Source organism: Uloborus diversus, chromosome 4, assembly GCF_026930045.1.
Source record: "Uloborus diversus isolate 005 chromosome 4, Udiv.v.3.1, whole genome shotgun sequence".
Taxonomy (NCBI): domain Eukaryota; kingdom Metazoa; phylum Arthropoda; class Arachnida; order Araneae; family Uloboridae; genus Uloborus; species Uloborus diversus.
In genome coordinates this window covers 55,111,427-55,128,416 of record NC_072734.1, presented here as the reverse complement: position 1 = coordinate 55,128,416, position 16,990 = coordinate 55,111,427, and positions in this window count along the sequence as shown.

Genomic DNA, 16,990 nt, shown 5'->3' with positions numbered 1-16,990 from the left:
ACTTCATTTGAAGAAAATTAAAGAGGCTAAAGCTCCGGGACCAGATAATATTTATCCAAAAATTTTAGTTGAATGTGCGGAGGAATTAGCAGATGTAATCGCAAATATTTTCAATGCTTCTTATAACTCGGGGACAGTGCCAGAGGACTGGAAGTTGGATAACATTACACCGCTCTTCAAGAAAGGGTCTAAAGGGAGTGCGGGAAATTATAGACCTGTGAGTCTAACTTCGGTGGTTTGCAAAATTTTTGAAACATTGATGAAAATTAAGATAGTAAATTTTCTAGAGACTAATAATTTATTGACTAGTTTTCAGTATGGTTTCAGGAAAGGTAAATCTTGTGCAACTAATATATTACATTTCTATGACAAAGTTACCATGGCTTTGGACAATAAGAAGCCTGTAGATGTTGTTTACATTGATTTTCAAAAAGCTTTCGGTAAGGTAACGCATGTTGCTCTTCTTAGCAAATTAGGTGATATAGGAATAGGAGGGAAAACTTTCATTTGGGTAAAAAACTGGCTGACCGGAAGGAAACAAAGAGTAGTTGTAAGGGGAAATTATTTTAATTGGAGTGAGGTCTTAAGCGGGGTTCCTCAAGGATCAGTGTTAGGGCCTGTTTTGTTCATTGTCTTTATGAACGATATTCACAAAAATATTTCTGGGAACATGAATTGTTTTGCTGATGATGTCAAAGTTATGGGAACTGTAGAAAACGAAGAACAAGCAAATCAGCTGCAAGAGGACCTAGATCATATTACGGAGTGGGTTGATAAATGGGGTACGGCTGTTAATGTTGGGAAATGTCAAGTGCTACATTTAGGGCATGGAAATAAGTGTACAAGTTATTATTTGTAAGGTTCAGTCATTAGTCAGGCAGACAAAGTTACTGATCTGGGGGTCTTAATAAGTCAGGATTTAAAGTTTAGCCAACAGTGCAGTATTGCTAGTAACAAAGCCAATAAGATGCTTGGGTTTATCAATAGATCTCTTTCAAACAAATCTAAAGAAGTTCTTCTGCCCTTATATAGAAGTTTGGTAAGACCCCATTTGGAGTATGCTGTTCAGTTTTGGTCTCCTTATCTTAAGAAAGACATTAATGTATTGGAAAGGGTTCAAAGGCGGGCTACAAGGCTAATAAATGGACTTTCCTACTTAGATTATGATTCCAGGCTTAGAGGGCTAAAAATGTACAGTCTTGAGCAAAGAAGAGACCGAGGGGACATGATTCAGTTGTTTAAATTTATAAAAGATGTTATGAGGCTGAAGTTTAGCACTGAAAACAGGACAAGGGGTCATTGTTTTAAGCTATTTAAATCTCAGGCTAACATTGATATTAGGAAAAATTATTATTTTAGCAGAGTAGTGGAACCTTGGAACAACTTACCGGAAGAGGTGGTAATGAGCAAGGGAGTAGATAGTTTTAAGAGGGCCATTGATCTTTATTGGGGATTGTAAATTGACTAGGACCAGTCTAGCTGGGCCCAGAGCGTTGCTGGTCGTCACTTTTGTTTTTGTATTTGTATAACTTGTCTTCTGCATCACAAGGCATTCAGTTATAGTGTTTTCAGTTTTATCTTTGAAGCCTCTTTCAGGTTTTGTCTTTGACTCCTAATAAATTCTAATGAAAACGGAGACATGTCTTCGTTCTATTGCGGTTAAAACAATTTCAAGAGATTGAGTACTCAGTACCTAAATTTGTTTTTAACCGGAATTTAAAATAATTCGAAATCTGCAATTGTAACTGGCACCGGTTCCAATTAATTTCAATTAACCTTCTTCTACTATACTTTTGAGCAATCCAAGATCATTGTTAATTGGTCTTACTATGACAAAAGCCTCATGTCTCTATTTCTTTTGACGGCTTTGACGTCGACATCCACTTTGAGATTTCATGCTTTAAGTCACGTGACCCTATCTAATTTCTTTTAATATCTAATATAAAAATAATCACACTACCTTGATTTTTGTTTTGAAATTCATCCAAACTTCAGCTCTATTTTTGACATAAAAATGTAACATTTCTGCAAGAACTTCAATACTAGATAACTTTAAATTTCTTTTTCTACGCTTGTTATTGAAGATTTTCCCGCATGCATTTTACTGACTCGCTGCATAAATCAGAAATTACTCGTAACTCCCCGGAAAGAAATCCAAAGGAATAGATTAAGCAACTGCTGCAGCCCTAAACTACATGTTACATGATGCTTATCAAAAAGCAAATTCTGAACTTGAGTTTCAGACTTGCTGTGAAGAATGAGCTAATGATAGTGTATTGCGTAAATTTTGCTGACTTGTCTTATAACAGAAGTCATGTTGTTCCTCTTTGCTCGTTCAACCAGAGGAGGAAATTACATTTTGTTTCAATTTGAAGCAATTCCTCGGGTACCTTTGCTTGATCATCACCATTAGTTATCAATTTATTTAAAATACATTTATAATGCAGAGATTTAACTATCAGACACACTGCATCGATCATTTATTGTTGGAGAGTTTGTCATAACCAAATAGATTCGTTTCAACCATCGATGCAGACCAAGCACGTGAACACATTACTATAATACAAAGGGGAAGACGGTGCTGTAAGTTGTACCAGGATATGTCGGATTTTAAAGGTAGAATGGTTTCTGTTTTAGAAACTGGTCGGTTAATCGAACAATTTGAGAACGTTATTAAGCAAAAACCTGAAAAAATAATCGTCTATATAATAAAAGGGAAATTTCATTTCAAATCAAATTTATTGCTAGGATTTGAGCACTTAACGGTTCGTTGAAATAGGTGGAAAATCTATCTTTATACAATAATCAAAAACATTTCTGCGAACAAATCGCATATTTTGCACTTAGAGAGAGAAAGAGAGAATAGGAGAGAAGTTAATGCCATATTTTATTCAGCTTAATAAACTGCTTTTGAACTATTCCTCAATCACATTGAGAAACGACTAGCAAAAAATAATTAACAATTTTTCAAGCTTTGAAAATGAAAAAAAAAAAATCTTTCTTAATAAGTCTAAGAAGAGATTCGACAAGACAAATACTTCAGGTTTTAAAATCAGACACTTCAGCTTTTTCTTTATAGTTACATAAAACCTTCAATTAGATAAACGAATTTTATTTAGTCAAACACGAAAACTAGTCATTTCTGCTTGCTTTTGTTAGTAATGGTAAACTTCAAACAAGCAATAAAGCTCATCCAGCACATTTCAGAATACTACAAATGATTATCCCTTCCGATGCAAGATTGGCTTTGTAATTTACAATGTTGCAGTTCTTACTAATGTTTTAAAGCCTCAAATCTCAAAGACATTTGTTGATTACCACATAAACATATTCATCCCTCACATTTTCAGAGACATTGAATATAATATTATTCATGTTTATCGTCATTAACTTACTTATTTATTCTTAAATAGGAAGGGAGGAGTTCGTGCTTCCAAAAGATATGTGTTGGAAGACGTCGACGCGTTCGTTGCCGCAGCTGAATGTGCCGTAGAAAGACTTCAAGGTATTTTCAATTATTATAAATTAAATGTTAAAATATGAGTAATTAATTTTGATCAACAAGTCCGAAGGGATATGCACACAGTAACTGGTTCAAATGCATACGACCTTTCGTCAATGAAATTGATATGTCGAGTAATAAAATAATACAAAGTACAGTGTGATTCAATAACAATGGCGTGGTTTCAAATGTGTATATTTCGAAGATTAAATGATGCAAAAACGGAAATTTTTTTACTACGCAATACACATGCACGTCACGATTGTTCTAAAAATTGAAAATGATAGTTAGTTATTTAAGCTTCTATGATGATGTTATTTAATCCAACAGAATACGAGTGTAACTAATGTTCATCCATTTTTTACAGAAGACTTTCCAGTCAATTCGCGTAATAAGAGTGCATCTAGTCAATTTGCTACAAGTTTCACTCCCACACCTGATGGTTCAACTAAGGTCCCTAAGCAAGTAAGTATTGCCATAAATGTATTTACTTGCAGTAAATAAATATATTAAAGTATTCATTTTTATCTTGAATACTTTTATGCTTTCCATTGGTTAAATAGAACTCCGACGGTCTAAGAATTAAATGGTAAAAACGAGAGCTCACGAGGGGTGTCATGGCAAACTAAGTCATCGAAATTTTCAGTTGGGTTTAGAAAACCTTTTTTTCCATTTTGGAGGGCTTTCGTTTTATAACAACAAAGTTACGAATACTTGAAGGAGAAAATAGGATTGTATGATTGGTGTTATGTAAATTCCATTATGCAAATCAGACCCAATCTTTTGCAAAATAATGTGCTGAAACTTATTTAAGATTTCGTCAAGTTCATGAAGAATAACGTACATTAGAACACGATTTTTAGCAGCAAACGTGTGTTTCGTGGGTTTCAAGATATTCCTTGGTCATGGTCAGCAATAAACCAAAACAGATATAACTTAGGGCCATTATTTTTAAGTGACGCAGTAATACCTGCTATAAAACCTCCACATGATTCACGTAGTTAGTGAAAATGAGCAGAAAACGACTTTAAATACCGCGAAACTTCTTAAAACAAATATAATGTCGCTTTTGCAACCAAAAAAAAAAAAAAACGTACCTAAAACTAGCACAAAATCCAGTTTTTTTTAAATTTTATTTTACTTTTGAAACTGGTATGTGTATTTAAAACTTATATCTTTTCTTTCAGCAAAATGAATTGGTGGTTCTTTCAACGATAGCTAGATTGAAAAGCATAGCGAACGAAATCAGACACCTGTGGTTTCGTACCGAAGAGGACGAATCTCAAACTAGCCCCAGGTAAGCACTAGAACAGCATTTTAAATAAGTACTATGCTTTCGAAGTTACAAATCATCTTTTCAAGGCTTGAAATGCACAGAAAATACGAAAAAAGCTTGTTTTTCCTAGAGGAATTGCGACTACGATACTATTATTATTATTATTATTATTATTTTTACAATTCAGAAACCAAAACTAAACTAAACTCAGTTTACAAAACCGAGGGCTCTGGAGTGTGAAGCAAATATTCCGGTTAAGGGGTCACCCGACCGTGGACATCCAGGGTTTAGTTCCCGAGTACGTTTAGTTATTAAGATTAGAAAACAAAAGCAATGTGAAAAAGGTGTAAAATAACCTGTCATCATGGATCATTTTTTGTGACAGAAAGTTTTTTGAAATACTAAAGTTAACATGTGTCCCACCCCTCTTTTAAAATAATAAGTCAGAGGCAGATAAAGACAACTATTTCAGAAGGGCGACGTCATCTTAAGAATATGAAGATTTGGGTACGAAAAATTTTCGAAACCGCTTGGGTGCTTGTAAAAAGCACTAAATAAGCCATGAATAACGCACCTAGTAGATCATAGTTAAACTAACTAAATAATTTCATAAGCAATGAAAGAGGAGCTTTAGAATTAAACATATTTACTTTTAAACATAATTAGTAAATTGAAAAGATTACTTATTATCGATTAGATTGTATTCAGGAAAATTTTGAACCGAATGTGGGTGGATAATATTGTGGACGGTTTATGGAAGATCATGGCACCCAAGATTCTCCCCTTGTATCCGGCCCTGTGATAAGTGGGGTCCATCGCAGTATTAAAAATCTGTAACGGTTATAAAATGTATTTTTTAGTTTTATTTTATGTTCATACATATTATGTTGTATTTTTTGCACCTTAATGTTAAACAAATGGAAGAAAATTAATAAGTGAGTGTGAAAGTTCTACCCGTTTTTGGATATGCAAATAGGCAATGGAATTCAGGTCACACATTACATGGTAATGACAAAAATCGGTTGGTAATCAAACGTGTGAATGCCACCAATATAAATGTTTCGTGTCTCTCAAAATAAAATTATCTCAGAAGAAAATCACAGAAGCTGTAAGTTAGAAAGCGAGACGGAGCGTATAGGACATTGCGTGTTATGTACGAGCTCAATAAAAAGAGTACGGAAGCCGCAGCATGTCTCAGTGTTTGTCAAGTTTATGGGGAGGATGCAATAAACGAAAGTAAATCTTTAATTAAGTTTCTCAGAGCCACACAGACAGACTAAGTCACAAAACTGTTACTTTGCAGAATAGCGAAAAAATCTTTCGTGCGGTGCATACAAGAGATGGAGCTTGCACTCTTATATGCTGGTAAATGGAATCTTTTTTTTTATAGAATTACATTGTGATAGGGGCGGACTGGGTTCCGCAAGAGGGCATCAACCTTGGCCTCCAAAGGGCGCAAAAAAAAAAAAAAAAGATGCAAAAGAAAAAGAAGGGAAAAAAGTGGAAAAAAGGAAAAGAAAAAAAAAATCGATGATCCACAGGTTTACGAGTTTAAAGAAAAGAAAAAAAAGAGGAAGAAAAGTCGCAAAAAAAGCATCTAAAAAAGGGATAAGTGCTCCAAAATATTTCAAAAATAAATATTTTTTTTTAAAAAACTTGTTTTTAATTTTAAAAAAAAGGTGTTCAGGCTTGAGGGTGCATAGGCAGAAGGGCGAGCCGATGGGTCGGCGGGCCAGTCCGCCCCTGCGTTGTGATGACTCAATGCGGGATAAGGTTCTACACATATAAAACAGGAATAACCTGAAAAATGAGATTTTTGGGCTTACGTTTGTTTTCTCTGAGGTACAGAATTTAGGGAAGTCGACAAAAGCTGACAAAGTTGGTCCAGAAGTGGATGGCCCTGCATTACCATCTAGGCTTTCTCAGGGGTTAACCGTAAAGTAAGGGGGGACCCCTCTCGTCCTTCAGAAGCAGCTCAACACCACTTACGACTCTAAACGCCGTAGATTCAGATATGAGATCTTGTCCGGTGGTGCCCATTGCATAAAAACACTGTCCCACCCTAATAGCCGCTGAACGGATACAGATCTTATCAAACATTTGTAAAATGTGGACAGAGGTTATAGAGGGTACAGCAATGGTGATTACGCACAATAATAGGTACCGTCTATTTTACATATAATTGCTTCTTCTTTATGGTAATCAAAACGGGTAGAACTTTTGCACTCTACCCCAATACATTGATTTTAAAAAAGTAACAATTTTTTGTATTTGCCCAGCCTTGGAATATTCAAAAAAGTTTTGGAGCAGACTCTAACAGCTCCTTCCGATAGTTCTTCCGACTCTGTGGTTGAAATTTTGAAACAAATCCCAGATATTCTAGTCGCTGTTCAAAGCTTCAGTTCAAGTAAGTACTACTTTGTATTATTATAACCTTTTTTTATTGTACAACAAGTTTTATGACTCCATGCAGTTAGATTATGGCTGTGTGGGGTAAAGTAAATAAATTCTTTGAAAACAGTATCAACAGTACATTAAAATTTTGAGCCATGTAAATATAAATGAGACTCATTTTTATCAAACAGACGAATCTCTTCACAAGAAAAAGAAAATTCTGGCCTATGACTATGCAAATAGAGTGAAAACACCAGCTTCCGACTGTGTAAAAATTACGCAAATTTTATTAGCTTCATATTGAGATTTTACTTAAAATGAAGACTAAGTTTAGAATAGGATGTTTAGACATTTTTTCTTTGTCAATCCAAAACTTTTAGTTTTTAAATATATAAATGTAAACAAGATGTTTGATCCGAAATTCGAATTACAATCAATTAGTCATAAGATAATGAAGACATTCTAAACTTCAATTAGGATTTTGAAAATCTTTGCTTGTAATCTTTGATTGTAATTGTATCGGAAAAAAGCACACACCCAGGTTACTGAACAGAAGGAAACCAGGAACAATCTTTCCGGGGAACTCCATATGACAGTTGAAACAAGCCACAACAACGGCCTTAACGCCTCGTTCTTCAAAGTTTCTCTCTACAGATTGCACAGAGTTACTTCCCAGCCACCAACACAAAACACATTTTGTAAAGCTCCGTAGAATTTCAAAGGATTTAGAATAATATTAATATCTTTTTATGGAGAGAAATGTTTTGTATGTTTGTGACACCTAGATAATACACTAACTAGGCAAGAAAATAAAATACTGAATGCAATTTCTTTTAAAAAATTCAATAACACTCGCATACATTAAAACTATAGCTAAAAACGATAACAGTAAACGTAGAAAATGTGTTCAAAAGCCCTAAAAGTATCGCTTATTATTGCAAACGGATTACACACATATGCGAACAAGTCATGCAAACGGATTTTGTGAAACAGATCAAGATAGGTTACATCAGAAATGTATAAGGGGAATTTCACCAAGTAAAACTGGTGTGGCCACTCGTTTACGATCGTGATTCTAAAAAAACTTGTAGTTAACCCTTGTTCTAGTGTTTTTTTGTAGGAGAGAACTTTCGATGGTTTTGATCATTGTAAATAGCTTCCTAGATTTATATGTCCATAATATCAATGCATGTAAGGTTATTGCATTTTATATCAAATCTATAATTTTATTTTCTCCAAACTCTCAGATGCATCAACGTTTCAAGGATTACCTGCATTACTATCGGCCTTTATTGATGATCTGGAGCCACATATTTGGAGTTCTTTATCCGAACAGATGGTAACGTGTTTTCTTTATTTTCATGAATTTCTTTTAATTGTGAGAAGAAGAGACTAAAATGTTGAGGTGTAGGACAAATTAGTTTTTAAATTAGTTACAGCATTCAGCTATTAAAAAAATAAAACATGTTGAAATCAAAAAGCATTTACTTCCTTTGCTACTTCAAGTATTAGACGGACGATTTAAGTACCAAACTTTGAATTGGTTAACCAATTGTCATTAAATATTTTAAAGTAGTTTGTATATTTGTACGTTCTTGCGATTTTGTAAGTATACCTCTGAGAAAATTAATAGAATCAAGCCAATTTTTTTTATAAAAACACCTTTATTTACATCATTTAATTATAAAATCAAAATAACCACTTAGTATGCCCCCCCCCCCTCCCTTTTGTCCAGCTCCATTTTCGCTCTACTGAGCATCGAGTCAACTACAGATTTTCACTTTTATTTGAATTCTTGATCTCTAAGTCATGTTTTTAGCGAAGCGCAAATCATTTTTCCTTTTGTTGTGAAGTCAGATTTTCACTCAATGTCCCAATGGCCTGCCTCTTCCATGGAGAAACATCCATGGCTAACAAAAAGATAAAAAGTGACCGGATTGAGAAAAAACAGCAAAAATATGTGGAAATTTATAACACTTAAACAAAACACAATATTAATGACAAAAAAACGTGAAGTTATAGCGCCTAATCAACTGGTAAGCTGTAATAGCTGTTATAAACAAAGATTGAACAACCTTAAAAAGTTCGAAAATTTAAAATTCCCAACTTGATTTTATTAATTCGCATAATGGTGTACGTGCGTATGTCGGAATTCATTTATTTATTTTACTTTGTATTTTATTTGATTTATTTATTTAGTTATTCATTCATTTTTTGATTAATTAAGAGATGACTACTTCTTCAACTAAGGGAGCAGTCAGATTTTTTTCTGGGTGGGAGATTAGGTCATCTGACGAAACCTGTCCACTCTTCGGCTAAAATTTTCTTCTTATGATCACCTCCCCCCCCCCCACACACACCCACATACACACATAGAAGAAAGTTCTGGCTGCACTGATGGTGTTGATAAACATTTCATTAAGTTAATGAATATTTCAAAATTTAATAATATAATTGTTATTATTATTATTGAAACATTGATTGTGTAATAAATGTATTTAGCCCAGTCAATAAAGATTTCGTGTCGCAACTAATTTAGGGAAAGCTGAATTTTTGCAGGCTGTTAGAACATAAAGTATACACTAAAAACTCCCCACCCCCTCCGAAACATTTCAAGCGCAGTACTATGATTGTACGCTTTTCGTGTAGCAACTAATTAAGAGAAAGCTGATTTTTTGTGGGGTGTACTTTTCTTGCAATGTTTCGGAAGGATTGGAGGGGGGAAGCAAGAGGGGTAGGGTCGAGACTTTGTGTTTTTTAGTGTATAGTTTACGTTTTACATCCTGCAAAAAAACAACTTTCCCCTTATTATTTGCAACACGAAAAGCGTATAACCATAGCACTGCTCTCGCAATGTTCTAGAGGGGGAGGGGAGAAAAGCAAGAGGGTTGGGGGTCAGGACTTTGTGTTTTTTTAGTGTATACTTGGTCTGCTAACACCCTGCAAAAATTCAGCTTTCCCTAAATTAGTTTCGACAAAGCCTATTTTTTTGCCTTCATTGACTGGGCTAATTTGAGTACAGCTCTAAGCTAAGAGTTGTGAGGGGTTTAACCTTGAATCTCCCTCTAATTGCGCTCCCTTTTTAAACTTTTAAGTTTGAAAGCAAATTTCTAAGAATATTTGAAAGTCATTGCCATTTTATAAATTACGTGCTAAAATATTAAAAAGCGATTGCTTTTTAAAAAAAAAATTCAATGACTTTTTTTAATTTATAGATGAAAAACGGATCCATGGAGCATCTAAAGAAACACTTTTGCGTACAGGGAGCCGATTTCCACGAGAATGAAACAGTGTGGAAGCCCTTACTGTGTAATCAAAGTAGTACAACATTTAGGATTTTGAGGTCATCTAAGAAACAAAGCCAAGTACGATTCGTTACTGATACACTTGTTTATTCTTATTTGTTATTTATATAGTACAGTAAAACCTGTCTACAACGATACTGTTGGGACATAAAAAAAATATCGTAATAGACAGGTTATCGTTATAGACAGTTTGAGACATTTTGCTGGGGCCAAAAAAAATTGTTATCGACAGATTATCGTTATAGACAGTATCGTTATACACAGGTTTCACTGTACTTGTTTATAATTGTTTGTTATTTATATAGTACGTGTTTAATATTATATATATTCATTTTTTAACTTGTGTTAATAACTCTGTTTGAAAATTTTTAAAATATCTATTAACTCCATGGGTACCTCAAAATTAATTTTTTGGGGAGAGCGAAAGCTCTCAATTTGCCGAATGGAACTCCAAATTTTGCAGAATGATGATTATCTTGCCGAACCAAGAGACAAAATTTGCCGATTAAGGTAACTTTTGGGAGGTCAGAGGGACCTCCCATCGGGGTGATCTTGAATAACTCAGACAACCATGAATAAACAGGAACGAAAAACAATGGCAAAACGCTTCACCATACCTTACAGTTAAAGAGTTAAAGAGGCTTATAAAAATTTGAAGATCGAAAAAAAAATGTGATTGTGAAACACCCGGTGAATATTTAGAAGCATAAAAAATAAGTCATCAGATTTAAGATTCTCACTGTTCTAATTTTGCATGTAAAGTGAGGATTGTGACCCTCAAATATCAAAGGGATTTTCATCTTCTTAAATTTGTTAGAAAATGTTTATGCGTTAATAAAAATAAAAAATATTTTATCTTTTACACTCAACACAAAATTATATGAATTCCTATTGATAAATAGATCGAAATTTTAGAATTATTATTTTCTACCGAATAAGTTTAGAAGCTCTTCCTTACCTCAGTGGTTCCCATAATTTCCACTTAATGTCATTTCGCTAATCCATAAAACCCATATCATTTCAACATAAAGATGGCAAACAGAATTCGTCCTTCCCGTGGAAATCCTACATACTGAAAAAAAAAGCTTTTTTTTATTTCATAATATATTTCCATTGAAGCGTTTTTAGGAAAACTAAGAGCAGAAAATCTAAAAAACCCACCAATGCGCGCTTTAAAATAAAATAAAAATAACGTGGGTGTAGGGAGGAGAGGGAAGGGGGCTGGCACTACATAGACCATCATAACTGAAATATTGTTGAATTATTGGTCTACCTTGCCTACCTTGTTTCAAATAGTACTTTTTGTTACATTAAAGGGGAGAGGAAATTTGAAATCTCTGCGAAACTGGGGATAAACGAATAAGATGTGGAGAATTTTTCTGATGTAATAATTGAAAAGGAAATTTATGTATAAAATCATTTTTTCAGCTTCAAGAAATTCCTTTTTCGGACATTAAATCTTCTTCCACATTCGATCAGCAAACATTCTCTCGAATGTTGCTACGATTTTCGTCCGACGCCGGGTTTCTGCTGAAAGCATTTCAGCAACTGCTAAAAAATGCTCCAGGATGCCAATCGTCGTGCAAAGCCAACAGTGATGCCAATTTCCAAAAGTTATGTTTCCTTAGTCGTTTGCAGAATGTAAAAAAGGTTCTAGATGGGAACAGTATGTCTGACAACGATGATGGTGTTTTAAAAGTAAGTTATTTTTCATGTATTTATTATCAAACTAGATAATTATATTAACTATATGATGTATTGAATGGTTCTGTTGTTCTTTTTTTTTTTTCCTTTTTTCTAGGACTCGCGCCGATGGTTCAACAATTTAGCCATCGGCATCGGCATCGGCGGCCGATGCTAACTTGCATGAAACATCGGCCCATCGGCCTTAAAAGACATCGAAAAGCCGATGGAATTAGCCGATGTTTTTGAAAAAAAAAAGGACCTTTGTTGTTTTACTTTTTAATACAAAGTAAAGGGAGTTATTGTTTTCATCGAAAATTGTTTACTTGAATTTCAGTATGAATTTCTATTTTAATCACCCCTGAAAGAGTTTTTAATACTGCATTCAGGTACCAAACAAGTTATTTGCTGCGTTGTTTCTTGCGGCTGGATGTACGTATATATCTCTCATAAGTCTTCTAAGTCTTGAGTATAACTCAAAAATGGTAAACTGCAGAAGTCTAAATTTTCGCATATGGGATGTGCGTACGTTCCAGTGCACTTCCCTTTTTGTTTTCGATCGGGTGTTCTAAAAAGCCTATTTACTCATTTTTTGTGGCTATTAATTACTTATTTCAATGGAAAATTAATATAACGTCTCAGACTGACGATCATTTGGTGATGTATTGCCGAATTGGAGGCCATGGAAAAAATATGAGATGGCGAAACCGGTTTAGTTTCATTTTGTTAGACTCCCGTTAAACCGACGGTAATTTTTAATTTTTCGATATTTGTAACATGAATCACAGTAATGCAGTCTTTTCTGTATCGCTTCGGCGGAGCTACAAGTTTGAGGCCCGTCGAAACACCTTTTGGGGCCCTGTTTCTCTATCACAGAAGTTGTAAAACATTTATCATAAGCATTTTTGTAACTTCTAAAGTGCCCCTATGGTTATGGGCCTCTCGCGCAATTGCAACGTTTGCTATTTTTTAAATCCGCCACTGCACGTCAACACAAACTCGGGTGCAAGTTTTAAAAGGGTTTTTCTGCTCAATGTTTATGATTATTTTGAACTCTATTTTTATGACTATTTTTTGTATTTCCGAGAACACTTGCGTGCCCCTCCTCCAACTCCCTCAATTTCTGAAATTAAACTCTAGGTTGTACTTCTTAGTTGTTTAAAACTAACACCATTCTTAAAATTAGAGATTTTTTTTCAAGCTTTATATATTGTTTAGGAAGAATTTAGAGCATTAACCCCTTCAGTCGGAATTATGAAATATTGGACCAAAAATGTTGATATTTCGTACACAGTGTACTATGGTAATGGGTATCTTACTGACAAAATTTTGAGTTTGTAAGAGAAAAATTATAAAAAGTTATGGCACGTCCAATATTCCTGACTTATATTTTTGAAATCAATATTTCATATACAAAAACGATAAAATACCGAACAAACTTCATGATAAAATGTTTTACAAACAATTATGAAACATAATATAAGCGTTTGAAACTATTAATTAAAGATTGTATACTTTTAAAAAAATCAGGAAAAAACCTCGCTTTTCAAATGAAAATTTATTGCTGGAAAAATGAGCCACTCTCTATCTCTCAATCCTTATATGTCAGTGTTGTCAACCCCAAAACGAAAAATTACTTCAAATTATAATAAGTAGAATGTAAAGAGTCAACTACAAAAAAAATCAACTAATTAAATCAATTATTAAATGATTAGCAGCTGTTTAAAAGTATGTCCGGTATACTGGACACCAGGTCTGAAGGGGTTAATGTAAGAAATTGATTAAAGACGTTTTGAATGGTGACATAATTCGGAAATCAAAGGCACTTTTGAATTTTTTCTTCGGAAGTGCTGAAGTAGATTCAGAAACTCTTCCGAGGCGTTTATGGTAGCGATTGTGCATTTAAAAAATGAGACTAAAGTTGGGGCGTAAGTTTAATGTTGTGAGTTACTCCAAAATCAGAGGGTGTCCCCCCAAACCCACCCTCGTCGTTTCAAGCATTTCTTAAATATTTAGCGATTGTGCACAGGTCTACGCACACACAAGGCTACATATGCATGCGCACCTACACACACACACAACTATACGCACGTCACCGCCCAGGAGAAGGGCAGGTTTGGGGGGGTCAGGAGCAGTTTCTGGAAACAATAACTCCAATAAGTAGGGTCCTGTCGCAACTCGTGATTGCAAAAAACATAATTTGAATTAAAAATATCAGAATTCAAATTAATCTTTTAATTTTTTTTTCCCCCATCGGCCAACGGCATCGGCCATCGGCCATCGGCAATCGGCCATTTGGAGGAAAACTATCGGCCATCGGCCATCGGCCATCTTTGAACAATCGGCCAACAATCGGCATCGGCCCATCGGCCAAAAAATGCCATCGGTCAAGCCCTACTTTTTTCTACTCTTTTTGTGTGTGTGTGAGTGTGTGTGTGTGTGTGTGTGTGTGTGTGTGTGTGTGTGTGTGTGTGTGTGTGTGTGTGTGTGTGCTTCATTCTAATAAGATTGCTTTTTATACTGATGAGAGTTTCTTATTATTATGAGAATTAATTTTTGAGTTTTGAAAAATGCTGAAAAATGAGTACTAACAAAGAAAGACGAAAGATTTATATACTTTCGGAAATGGGGGGGGGGGGGGGGGGTAACTGTCGCAGTACGTAATCAGAGAAAAAACCTCACAACTGTCACTGTTTTCTTATTCGAAAATTACACGGGCAATTTTGAGTGCGTTTAATATTATTTTAGTTAATAAAATAACTGATCGTTGAGGGTTAATAAAATAAGCGTTGAACTTAAGCTAGTGCACCGTAAAAATATATATTATTTTACTAATTTCAACTCTTTTTGGATTTTAATGGCGGCATTTTCGACCCCGTAAGTAAATGGTACATGAGAGTTAATGTTACAGCATGACTTCAAAATATTGTTTAATAGCTGCGTTGCCCAGCTTTGTCCGGTCTACCTTGAAAATGAAAATTGAGTCAAATGACTTATGTTCAACAATCAGGCAATCAATAAAAGAAAAAAAAATCATGCAAAATTTCCCTTCCAAACAATGACGACAGATATTAAAATACTTTTAAGAAATTAAAATGAGAAAGATGGAAAGGAAACAATGAATTGAAAAGAGTAACCGTGGAAACACGAAAATAAAATGGTTGACAACTTGAATGGAGATGAGATCTTTGAACTTGATTTAAAACGGCTTGTAACTTTTTTTACCTTTGGAGATAGAAGCTTATTTTTTCGACCAATGGTCGAGATAGATCTGGAGTAAAAATTGCCAATGGCGTCAAAAAGAAAACTGCGGGACAATTCCTTCACTTTTTATTGTTAGATGTAATGAAGAAAGTGGTGCCTAAATTTCAACTAAGCCTTAAAAAAAACGAGTTAAAAACATGAATAAACTCCCGCTGTAATTAAGTTAGAACATTGAAACAAATTGCGTAGAATGCGGGAAAATTCTACCCTTTCCAACCATATATAATATTAGCCATATATAATATTAATGTGTGCAAGTAATTTTTCATCCCCATATTCGGGAATTAGTGTGAAAATTGGGCGTAAATTGGAATAAAAAAACAACTACTCATCGAATTGTTTTCGAAACGGTCTGAAAACCTTTCTGGTGTTGAAAAAAAGATACTCTGAGAACTTCGGCGAAATCGAGAGGGCAATTCTCGAGTTTTGCGCGTTTACTCAAACAGTCACTTTTCGGAGACTTCATTTTATACAATGTAGAGATGTGTATAATTTTGATTTTTTTTCAGCAATTGCAAGGGTTCCTAAGCATAGATGGAAATATCGTCGAGGCTTATGACGCCCTCATAGAAGCGGCTCAACTCTCAGCAGATAACAACTACACGGACTATAAAGATATCGTACGTCTGTAAGTTGCTTACATAAATATCTAACATATCTCACTTTCTCACTCACACACATACACACACCTGTTTTTCTTTTTTTTTCCTTTTTTTTGTAATGAAAACTATTTTATCAAAATCATTTGCATAAGTTTAACTGGCTAGTGCCACTCATCAGATTTAAAGAACTAAAGAACGCATTCCCAATAAGTACATATACAAGCTCCTCTCTTGATAGGAAATCTTCATATATAATAGCCGAAATCACTGATCGAGTAACGCTCTGACGTCACCAGCAATGAAACTCGCTCGATAACATGCTAGTATGCATTAAGGCCCCTATATATACGAGCCGACGCATCAGCTTTAGATTAGCCATTTAGGATCGGAGCGCGTGTTTGAGTGGTTGTCTTTTCTGGCGAGTTATCACGTTTGGTGATTGTTCACTGGGAGCAATTATTAGCGGCACGTGAATTGTTTATTAAATAAATATTATTTTCGCCAAATTTGGCGTAATCCGAAACTTTGCTGTAGTAACCCTAACAGTGCAACAATGAAAAATCCGATCCAAAATGGCTAAACTGAAGCTGATGCGTCGGCCTATCTATATAGCGGCGCTAGTATGCATTATTTCATTGTTGCATCACTTAAAGTTCAGTAATTTTATTTATTGTTAGGTAATATTTTTTGGCAACGTTTGAGAAGCAAAGTGCTTTGTTTTGACGAGGCAGAACTGGATCCAATGAGCAACTGTTTTGCTGGTTAGACATTGAATAAAGAAAACTTGGCGATTCGTTTTCAGCTCAAGCCGTTAAAGGCAAAACAAGTCGCATGTTTTATTATGCTGAGCGTTTTGTATATAGTCGTCTTAAACTCTTATGAATTAAATACAAAATCAAAGCTAACTATCAAGTCAACTTAACTGGGATTTGACGAATAAGTAAGCAACTTTATTAATGAAGAA